This window comes from Bos indicus x Bos taurus, chromosome 1, assembly GCF_003369695.1.
Source record: "Bos indicus x Bos taurus breed Angus x Brahman F1 hybrid chromosome 1, Bos_hybrid_MaternalHap_v2.0, whole genome shotgun sequence".
Lineage (NCBI taxonomy): Eukaryota > Metazoa > Chordata > Mammalia > Artiodactyla > Bovidae > Bos > Bos indicus x Bos taurus.
This window is the reverse complement of record NC_040076.1, coordinates 108,211,970-108,222,362: the sequence shown is the minus strand read 5'-3', so window position 1 is coordinate 108,222,362 and position 10,393 is coordinate 108,211,970. Positions and strand designations below refer to the sequence as shown.

The window sequence follows — 10,393 nt, the reverse complement described above, 5'->3', positions numbered from 1 at the left end:
TGGAGAAGGCAATGGCACCCCACTCCAGTACTCTTGCCTGGAAAATCCCATGGACGGAGGAGCCTGGTAGGCTGCAGTCCATGCTAAGGGTCGGACATGACTGAGTGACTTCACTTTCACTTTTCACTTTCATGCACTGGAGAAGGAAATGGCAACCCACTCCAGTGTTCTTGCCTGGAGAATCCCAGGGACGGGGGAGCCTGGTGGGCTGCCATCTATGGGGTCGCACAGAGTTGGACACGACTGAAGCGACTTAGCAGCAGCAGCAGTCATATGTCTTCGCACCTCTTCCCTCATTGTCACCTTGATCTAGACTGACAGTTTATCCTGGTTTGCCTGGGATTATCCCAGTTTTGAAACTGAAAGCTCTGTCTGGAAACCTTCTCAGACCTGGGCAAATCAGTATGTTTAATCCCTTAACCTGTAACTGTCTACACTTCTTCAGGTTAAGCAGCATGTTTCCTAAAATGTTTGCAGTAGAATGAGGTGTTTACATCTCCTTGCATCCTGACTCTGCTCTCGGGCACACTCTCCAGCTTGTCAATGTTGCTTATAAAATCAGCACCTGGAACCAAAGACAACAGTCAGTGTTGAGTTTGGCGGACTTGTCTGTCAATGCCATCAGTTTGTAACCAGTTGTACCACCATTGGCTCCTAATTGCAAGTGTGATTAAGGAAAACCATAGAGTTTATGTCTCTCAAGTCCAGTTTCCCCAGTCACACCCTGGATTTGGCAGTTGGCTTTTTTGACCTAATGGAAGTTTGTTTTTTCATTTATTTAACATTTTGGCTTGGGCCCAGGCCTCATTCTTGTTCAGGTGATGTGACTTGTGAGCCTGCAGCCTGTCTTACTGGTGGTCTTAGCCCTGTATGTGCCTTCTAAACATTTGGTAAACACTTCTTCAACACTCTCATCCAGGACTCTGGACAAAACACACCATCGAGACACCCTTTTAGATGGATATGCTGTCAGTCAACAATCTGAAGTTTTCTTGTTGAGCCACCTAGGAATCCATCTCATTGTTTTTTGGCCTGTGGGGGTAATCACAGGGATTTAGAGCACAAACTCCTGAAAAATAAAGATCCGTGGGGGGATGAAGCCTTTCCCAGAAAGGATAGGGTGTCACTGGTCAACCCCATTCTAATGAGCACAGACAGTTGAAGCACTGACCCTATAATTTTGTGGGTGGTTTACTCCCCACAAATCCACAATGGTTGACTGACTCCCTTTGGCCACTCACAGGTCTCTGTGTCAACTCCTCTCAGCAACAATTATTTAGCAAACTCCTGGAGAGTTCAGATTGATTTGCTAACTATTCCAAGGTTTTATTCTGTCACATGAAGACATTGGTGCAGTAGGATACACTTTGACAGGTATCCTTTTAGAACTTGTGTTTTAACTTTTCTGTTCCTCTACCTGTTTCTGTGACCTTAATTACAACTGAGTTAAGGCCTACAGATAAATGCCCAGGTCTTAAATGTGCAGTTCCATGAGTTTTGACAAATGTATGGATCCGTACTACCAGCATCCCAATCAAGATACAGAGCTTGTCCATCACCACAGGCAGGTTCCCTCCCTCACCCTTCACACAGTCTAAGGCTCTACCACTGCAACAGATCTTAGACACCATTCTAACATAATTAGGGTAGAATAAATATCCTACAGCAAACATGATCTGAATGTCCTTCCTACATTCAACTGTCCCTACAGTTTAGAATGTCCCTCCCTCTACCGGCGGCAAGGTACCAAGTGTTTACTACATCTTGTCCCCATAATTCCCGTTGCTAAAACAAGCAGTTACATACATCATAACAGCTAAAGCCTTTATTCTGTGTTGTAACTTGTGGTATGTAACAAACACATGTGTAAAACTGAACCTAAATGGGGACAATCTGCCTGGACATGAGTGTCATTGGGTATGGAAGGACCAATGGCATGGTCACTGGCTGGCTGGATTAACCCTTGGGGCCTGCAGCCAGGAGAGGTGCACACAGGGGAGGGTGCTGGCTGGCCCCCACCACTGGTCTGCGTTGGCTGCTGTTTAAGGAGCCCCGCATTTGAAGTGCATTGCTGACTGCTGCAACCCATACACCTGCGTGTGCCTGGGAAATGTGAGTGATTGGTGGGGCCCGACTTTGCAAATAATGAAGCTTTCGTTTGTTGCCAGAGGTGAACTGGCCCATTCACCCTAAGTGGACAGAAGAAAACTTGGAAATTCTGCCTCATAAGGAGTGTTCACATTTATTATGATGGTGACCTCAGGAAAACTCTGGAATATTCTTTTTAAGTCTGATGCAAATTATGTTTTAGGAATCCTACCTCAGGTTCAGCTTTGGTGTTTTTGGCCTCCCATGGTTAAGTGCTATTCAGATCACTGGGCAGCAACAAAGAAACATTAGCAGTGATGTCAATAACAACCACCACCCTCATGACAACAGTAGCAACCGTTTACTGTTTGCTTATGTGCTGGAAGTTGTGCTGAGGAGCTTATGTAAATCATATTGATTAATTCCCATGGCTGCACCATTTATAGATGAAGTAACTGGAGTCAGACAGGTTAGGTAATTTACCTAATAGGGCTGCTGCTAAGCTGCTGCTAAGTCGCTTCAGTCGTGTCCGACTCTGTGACCCCATAGACGGCAGCCCACCAGGCTCCGCCGTCCCTGGGATTCTCCAGGCAAGAGTACTGGAGTGGGGTGCCATTTCCTTCTCCAATGCATGAAAGTGAAAAGTGACAGTGAAGTCGCTCAGTCGTGTCTGACTCTTAGCGACCCCATGGACTACAGCCTACCAGGCTCCTCCATCCATGGGATTTTCCAGGCAAGAGTACTGGAGTGAGGTGCCATTGCCTTCTCCACCTAATAGGGCTACACCATGTTAACAGCAGCATTTATACCAGTTCTACCAGCAGAGAACAGATGGCAAACTTACACTGGGCGAATGGAAGTGAGTGTAAATAAGGTGTGGACAGGCTTTAGGGAAACCATAAGGGCTCCGAACAGTGGGGCACTTGTGCCCCTAAGTCAGTAGAGAGGAGGAAGCTGGAGACAGTGAGGCTGTGTGCAGAGGGCTCTTTCAGGAGCTGTGGTCTTTGGTTGGGAGTCACTGTCAGTCACAGGGCATCCACAGATACAGGGAGAATGCGTGCCCTGACCTCACAGCACTTGCCTATCTCCACTTCCTGGGCTCTCCACTGATAAACCCAATGGAAGCAGGAGGTGGAGACCCATTGGTGTAGTCAAGTATTTATACTGAAAATTTCTTCGCTCAGTCTATGGCATGTTTTTTTCACTTCATGTATGTTGACGTTTGTTCTACATATATTTTACACTTCAGTGTAGTCAGATTTAGCTTTTCTTTCATGGTTTGTACTTTTATATCTTATTTAAGGAATTCCTGTCCTACTCCAATATCTTAAAAATAGGCTCTTACCTTCTTCCACAGATGTTAAGATGTTGTTTTCCACATCAGGTCTTTGGCATCCATAATTTTGTATGTGTGTGTGTAAAACAGTGATTTTTTTCCCTCCAAAGCAATTGACAGTTGTCCCAGCATCATTCACTGGTCTAAACTGTAATATCACCTTTGCCATGAATGGAATTTTCACGTAAGGACACGCACATGGATGTGTTCCTTGGTTGATTTGCCTACCTGGGCTTGTTATTTTATAAATACCTGGCACTCATTATGTTAGTGTCTCCAGCCTTCTTAGTAAGTCACATTATCCGGAAGTGTGAGTCCCTATCTCCTTCTCTTCCTCCTCATTCTTCAATTTTTTTAGCTGTACTATTCCTTTTGTTACTTGCTAATATTTTGAGAATGAACTTGACAAGTTCCAGGAAAAAAAAGTTGTTGAGGTTTTGTTTGAAACTGCATTGCATTTATTGACTAACTTGGAGAGAACTGACTTATTTAAAATATTGAATTTTGAGGAATTCCCTGGTGGTTCAGTGGTTGAGACTTGGTGCTTTTACTGCTGAGGGCCTGGGTTCCATCCCTGGTCAGAGAACTAAGATCCCACAAGCCATGCAGCCCAGCCAAAAAACCCCAGGAAAATGAACAAAAATATTAAGTTTTGCCATTTGTGACTGTGGTAGATGTATCTACTTGTTGTGGTGTCCTTTCTTTTTTAAAAAATATTTATTTTTAATTGGAGGATAATTGCTTTATAATATTGTGTTGGTTTCTGCCATACATCAACATGGATCAGCCATAGGTCTACATATGTCTCCTCCCTCTTGAAGCTCCCTCTCACCTCTCATCCCCTCACCCCTCTAGGTGGTCACAGAGCACTGGTGTGAGCTCCCTGAATCATGTCAGCAAATTCTGACTGGCTATCTATTTTACATATGGTAACACGTATGTCTCCACGCTACTCTCTCAATCTGTCCCACCCTCTCCTTCCCCCATTGTGTCCACAATCTGTTCCCTATGTCTGTCTCTGTCTCCACTGCTGCTCTGCTAAAATTTCATCAGTACCATCTTTCTAGATCCCATCAGTTCAGTTCAATCGCTCAGTCGTGTCTGACTCTTTGCGACCCCATGAATCACAGCACACCAGGCCTCCCTGTCCATCACCATCTCCGGAGTTCACTCAGACTCATGTCCATCGAGTCGGTGATGCCATCCAGCCATCTCATCCTCTGTCGTCCCCTTTTCCTCCTGCTCCCAATCCCTCCCAGCATCAGAGTCTTTTCCAGTGAGTCAACTCTTCACATGAGGTGGCCAAAGTACTGGAGTTTCAGCTTTAGCATCAGTCCTTCCAAAGAACACCCAGGGCTGATCTCCTTCAGAATGGACTGGTTGGATCTCCTTGCAGTCCAAGGGACTCTCAAGAGTCTTCTTCAACACCACAGTTCAAAAGCATCAGTTCTTCGGCGCTCAGCTTTATTCATAGTCCAACTCTCACATCCATACATGACCACTGGTAAAACCATAGCCTTGACTAGACGGACCTTTGTTGGCAAAGTAATGTCTTTGCTTTTGAATATGCTATCTAGGTTGGTCATAACTTTTCTTCCAAGGAGTAAGCATCTTTTAATTTTGAATTAATATATGACATTTGTTTTTCTCTTTCTGACTTACTTCACTCTGTATAATAGGCTCTAGATTCATCCATCACATTAGAACTGACTGAAATGTGTTCCTTTTATGGCTGAGTAATATTTCATTGTGTATATGTACCACAGCTTCTTTATTCATTCATCTGTCGATGGACATCCAGGTTGCTTCCATGTTCTAGCTATTGTAAATAGTGCTGCAATGAACATTGGGGGTACATGTGCCTTTTTCAGTTATGGTTTTCTTAGGGTATATGCCCAGTATTGGAATTGTTGGGTCATATGGGAGTTTTATTCTAGTTTTTTAAGGACTCTCCATACTGTTCTCCATAGTGGCTGTATCAATTTACATTCCCACCAACAGTGCAAGAGGGTTCCCTTTTCTCCACACTCTCTTCAGCATTTATTGTTTGTAGATTTTTTGATGATGGCCATGCTGGTCAGTTTGAGGTGATACCTCATTGTATTTTTATTTGCATTTCTCTAATAATTAGCAATGTTGAACATCTTTTCATGTGTTTATTAGCTATCTGTATGTCTTTTTTTGCTAGATAGACTGTAGCCCGCCAGGTTCCTCTGTCCATAGAATTCTCTAGGCAAGAACGCTGGAGTGGGTTGCCATTCTCTTCTCCAGGGGATCTTCTTGACCCAGGGATCAAACCCACATCTCCTGCATTGCAGGTAGATTCTTTACTGTCTGAGCCACCAGGTAAAATTTGGGAAAGGAATACATCAAGGCTGTGTATTGTCATCCTGGTTAATTAACTTATATCCAGAGTACATCACACAAAATGCTGGGCTGGATGAAGCACAAGCTGGAATCAAGGTTGCAGGGAGAAATATCAGTAACCTCAGATGCAGATGACACCACCCTAATGGTAGAAAGCAAAGAAAGCGAAGATGAACTAAAGAGCCTCTTGATGAAGTTGAAAGAGGAGAGTGAAAAACCTGGCTTAAAACTCAACTTAAAAAAAACTAAGATCATGGCATCTGGTCCCATCACTTCATGGCAAATAGATGGGGAAACAATGGAAACAGTGACAGACTTGGGCTGTCACTGTTCTTGGGCTCCAAAATTACTAGCCATGAAATTAAAAGATGCTTGCTCCTTGAAATAAAAGCTATGACAAACCTAGACAGTGTATTACAAAGCAGAGATATCACTCTTCTGACAACGGTCTGTCTAGTCAAAGCTGTGATTTTTACAATAGTCATGTACAGATGTGAGAGCTGGACCATAAAGAAAGCTGAGCACCAAAGAATTGATACTTTTGAACTATGGTGCTGGAGAAGATTCTTGAGAGTCCTTTGGACAGCAAGAAGATCAAACCAGTCAATAGAAAAGGAAATCAACCCTGAATATTTACTGAAAGGACTGATACTGAAGCTCCAATATTTTGGCCACCTGATGCTAGGAAAGACTGAGGGCAGGAGGAGAAGAGGGCAACAGAGGATGAGATGGTTGGATGGCATCAATGACTCAATGGACATGAGTTTGAGCAAACTCTGGGAGATAGTGAAGGACAGGGAAGCCTGGTGTGCTGCAGTCCATGGGGTTGCAAAGAGTTGTACATGACTGAGTGACTGAACAACAACATCTTCTTTGGAGAAATGTCTGTTTAGCTCTTCTGCCCACTATTTGATTGGGTTGTTTGTTTTTATGGTATTGAGCTGCAGGAGCTGCTTGTATATTTTGGAGATTAATCCTTTGTCAGTTGTTTCATTTGCTATTATTTTCTCCCATTCTAAGGGTTGTCTTTTCACCTTGTTTATGACTTCCTTTGCTGTGTAAAAGCTTTTGGGTTTAATTAGGCCCCACTTGTTTATTTTTGTTTTTATTTCTCTAAGAGGTGGATCATAGAGGATCTTGTGATTTATATCAAAGAGTGTTCTGCCTATGTTTTAAACCTCTGAGAGTTTTATAGTTTTTGGTCTTACATTTAGGCCTTTAATCTATTTTAAGTTTATGTTTGTGTATGGTGTTAGGAAGTGTTCTAATTTCATTCTTTTACACATAGCTGTTCAGTTTTCCCAACACCACTTATTGAAGAGAATGCATCTTTGCTCCACTGTATATTCTTGCCTCCTTTGTCAAAGATAAGGTGCCCATAGGTGCATGGGTTTATCTCTGGGTTTTCTATCTTGTTGCATTGATCTATATTTCTCTTTTTGTGTTGATGTCCTTTCATGTCCTTCATTATAATTTGATAATTTCCTCTGGATCATAAACTGTTTTTGTTAGAATATTTTCCTAGTTAAATACCTGGTAGTTTTGTTTTGTATTGAGATTGGAAACTTCTTTTTAAATACATTTTCATGAAATGATTCTTGTCTAAATACTTTTGATTTTTCATCTGTTGATCTTATATTTAGTAACCTGTTAAAATGTCATATTAGGTATAATACTTTAAAATAATCACTTGGATTTTCTGTGTTGTGGTAGGCAAAAGTTTAAGAAAGTCTCCAAGATCATTAGGTTTTCACCTTCTGGTATTTGCACCCCCTATAATCCCCTCCACTAAGTGTGGCAGAACCAGTGAATATGGTGGAATAGTCACTCCCTTGAACAGGTTATTTTATATGGCAAAGATGATGGGACAACATTCACTCGCATTATTTTTGTATCACAAAAGACTCAGTCTTAGCCCATGGAAAAGAAAGATTCTCCTGGTTGCTTTGAGTAAGTACGCTGTCATGGATTGGGGCATGTAGCAAGGGACTACAGGCAGCTTCTGGGAGCTGAGAGCAGCCCCCAGATGATCAAGGAAATGGAAACCTCAGTCCTACAACCACAAGGAATTTAATTCTGCCAACAACCACATGAGCATGGAAGTGGACCCTGAGCTCCAGCTGAGAATAGAAACAAGGAGCCACCTTGATTTCTACCATCTGAGATCCTGGGCAGAGAACAGAATTCTACCCAACTATAAGATGATAAATGTGTGCTGCTTGAAGCTGCTATACTTGTGGTAACTTGTTACCCTGCAACAGAAAACAAATACAAACACAAACAATATATATTATCTGCAACTAATGGCAAGCTTTTTTTCTTCCTTTCCAAACAGTATACATTGCATAGTGGTCTCTGGTCTTATCTTGAGGGCTAAGATCTTGGGTTAAATAGAAGAACTGATACTGAAAATCCTTGAATTTTTCTTAATTTTGAAGAAACCCTTCTAATGTTTCATCTTTAAGTATAATGCTTGCTGTAATTTTTTGGAGGACATCTTTTATGAGGTCTAAGCTTTCTCTTCTATTCCTACTTTGCTAAGAGTTTATTTTCTAATTATAAATGGGCTTTACAGTTATTAAATGAGTCTTCTATGTCTATGGAAATAATTATGTATTTTCCTTTTTTAACATGTTAAACTGGCTCCTACATTGATAGATTTTCTTAAGCTAAACATTGTTTCATTCTGGCAATGAATCTTAATTTTTTCCTTAAGTTTCAATAGATTGCTGGATTCAGTCTGTTAACATCTTATTTAAAGATTTTTATTATCTTCAAATATTCGGTAAAACAAATGTAATGCCATCAAGGATTGTTTTTTTTTTTTTTTAATAGACTTTTTCTTATAAAGAGCATTTTTAGGTTCATAGCAAAATTGAGCAGAAAGTATTAACAGAGTTCTCATAAACTCCCTGTCTCTCCCCACCCTCCCTCCTCATCAACATCTTCCACAGAGTGGTACATTTGTTACAATTGATGAATCTACACTGACACATCATTATCTCCAAAAGTCCATAGTTCACATTAGGTTTCACTCTTGCTGTTGTACATTCTGTGGGTTTTAACAAATGTATCGTGTTAGGCACCATTATAGTATCATGTAGAGTACTTTCACTGCTCTAAAAATCCCATGACCTAATTCATCCCTTCTACCTCCAAGCCCTGGGAACCACTCATCTTTTTACTGTCTGCATAGTTTTGCCTTTTCCAGAATGTCACACAGTTGAAATCACACAGCATGCAGCCTTTTCAAACTGGCTTTGTTCACTTAGTAATTCATATTTAAGTTTCTCCCACGTCTTTTCATGACCTGATAGCTCATTTCTTTTTAATGCTGAGTAATATTCCATTGTCTGCATTACCACAGTTCATCCATTCACCTACTGAAGAACATCTTGGTTGCTTCTAGGTTTTGATAATTATGAATAAAGCTGCTATAAACATCTGTGTGCAGGGTTTTGTGTGGACATAAGTTTTCAAGTCCTTTATGTAAATACTAAGGGCTGTGATTGCTGGATTGTAGTCTGTTTAGTTTTGTAAGAAATTTCCAAACTGTCTTCCCAAGTTACTGTACCATTTTAAAGGATCATTGCATCCTTTTAGTGGCTGAATTCTTTTTTTAAATTACTGATTCAACTCATTTTTAAAGTTTATAGATTTTTACAGGCTTCTAAAATTCATTTGATTTTTCTGTATTTTTTTAGAAAATTATCTACTGCATCTAATTATTGTCCTATTGTGCATAGCATTCTTATACAAAATTTTAAAAATTCCTATACTTATATTTAATTTCCATTTTTAGTATTATTGATCTGTGCCTTTTCTTGTTTATTATTGACCAATTTTGGAGAGTTTTATCCATTTTACAGGTCTATAAAGAGTCAGCCTTTCATTTTATTAAACCTAGTGAGTTAGATTTATTTATTTCATTCACTTTTGTTTTTACATTTATTACTTCTACTTTATTATTTTTATGACTTCTTGAACTGAATGCTTTAGATCATTAGTTAAATTTTTCTTCTTTTCTACTATATTTGATTTTTTTCTCTAAGCATTGTTGCATTCCACATATAGAATGGCATCCATTTCTAAATACTTTATAATTTTTATAATGATTTATTCTTTAACTCATGAAATAATTAGGAAATTATTTCTTATTGTCCAAATACATTGATTTATTTTTAAAATTTGTTTTTGATTGAATTTTTTCATGGTACTGAGATTCCTTTTGCTGTTGTTCAGTGGTCAATTTTTGTAATTATTCAATTTTTATAAATGTTTCAAGTGTGACAGGACAAAAATATGTTTCTAATGTTGGGTACATGGTTGGATTATCCCAAATTTTTGAACTCTTAATTCTTTTCTGGTATCCTTACAGGGAAGTCTTCCTATTCTTAAACCCAAGGACTTTTTAGGTCCTAGACTAGCTCTTGGTTTAACTATTTGGATCAGGATTCCTGTGCTCTGGAAATAATGTAAATGTGACTCCCATGCCTATGAATGGAGTAAGCCTGGGGATTTGATTTCACATGAAAGACTTACTTTTCTTTACACACAGCAGCAGGCAGATGACAAACTTTCTGGATGCCCATAGTCCTTGGG

At 40.1% G+C, this 10,393-nt stretch overlaps 1 long non-coding RNA gene across 1 annotated transcript in view; it reads right to left on the bottom strand.

Annotated features, from left to right (window-relative positions):
* Window positions 1-205: 205 nt before the first annotated feature.
* Window positions 206-10,393, bottom strand: part of LOC113893012 — a 58,567-nt gene continuing 48,379 nt past the window's right edge. Inside the window, exon 3 of the long non-coding RNA XR_003511192.1 lies at window positions 206-565. This is a non-coding gene — a long non-coding RNA (uncharacterized LOC113893012). The remainder of the gene's footprint in view (window positions 566-10,393) is intronic.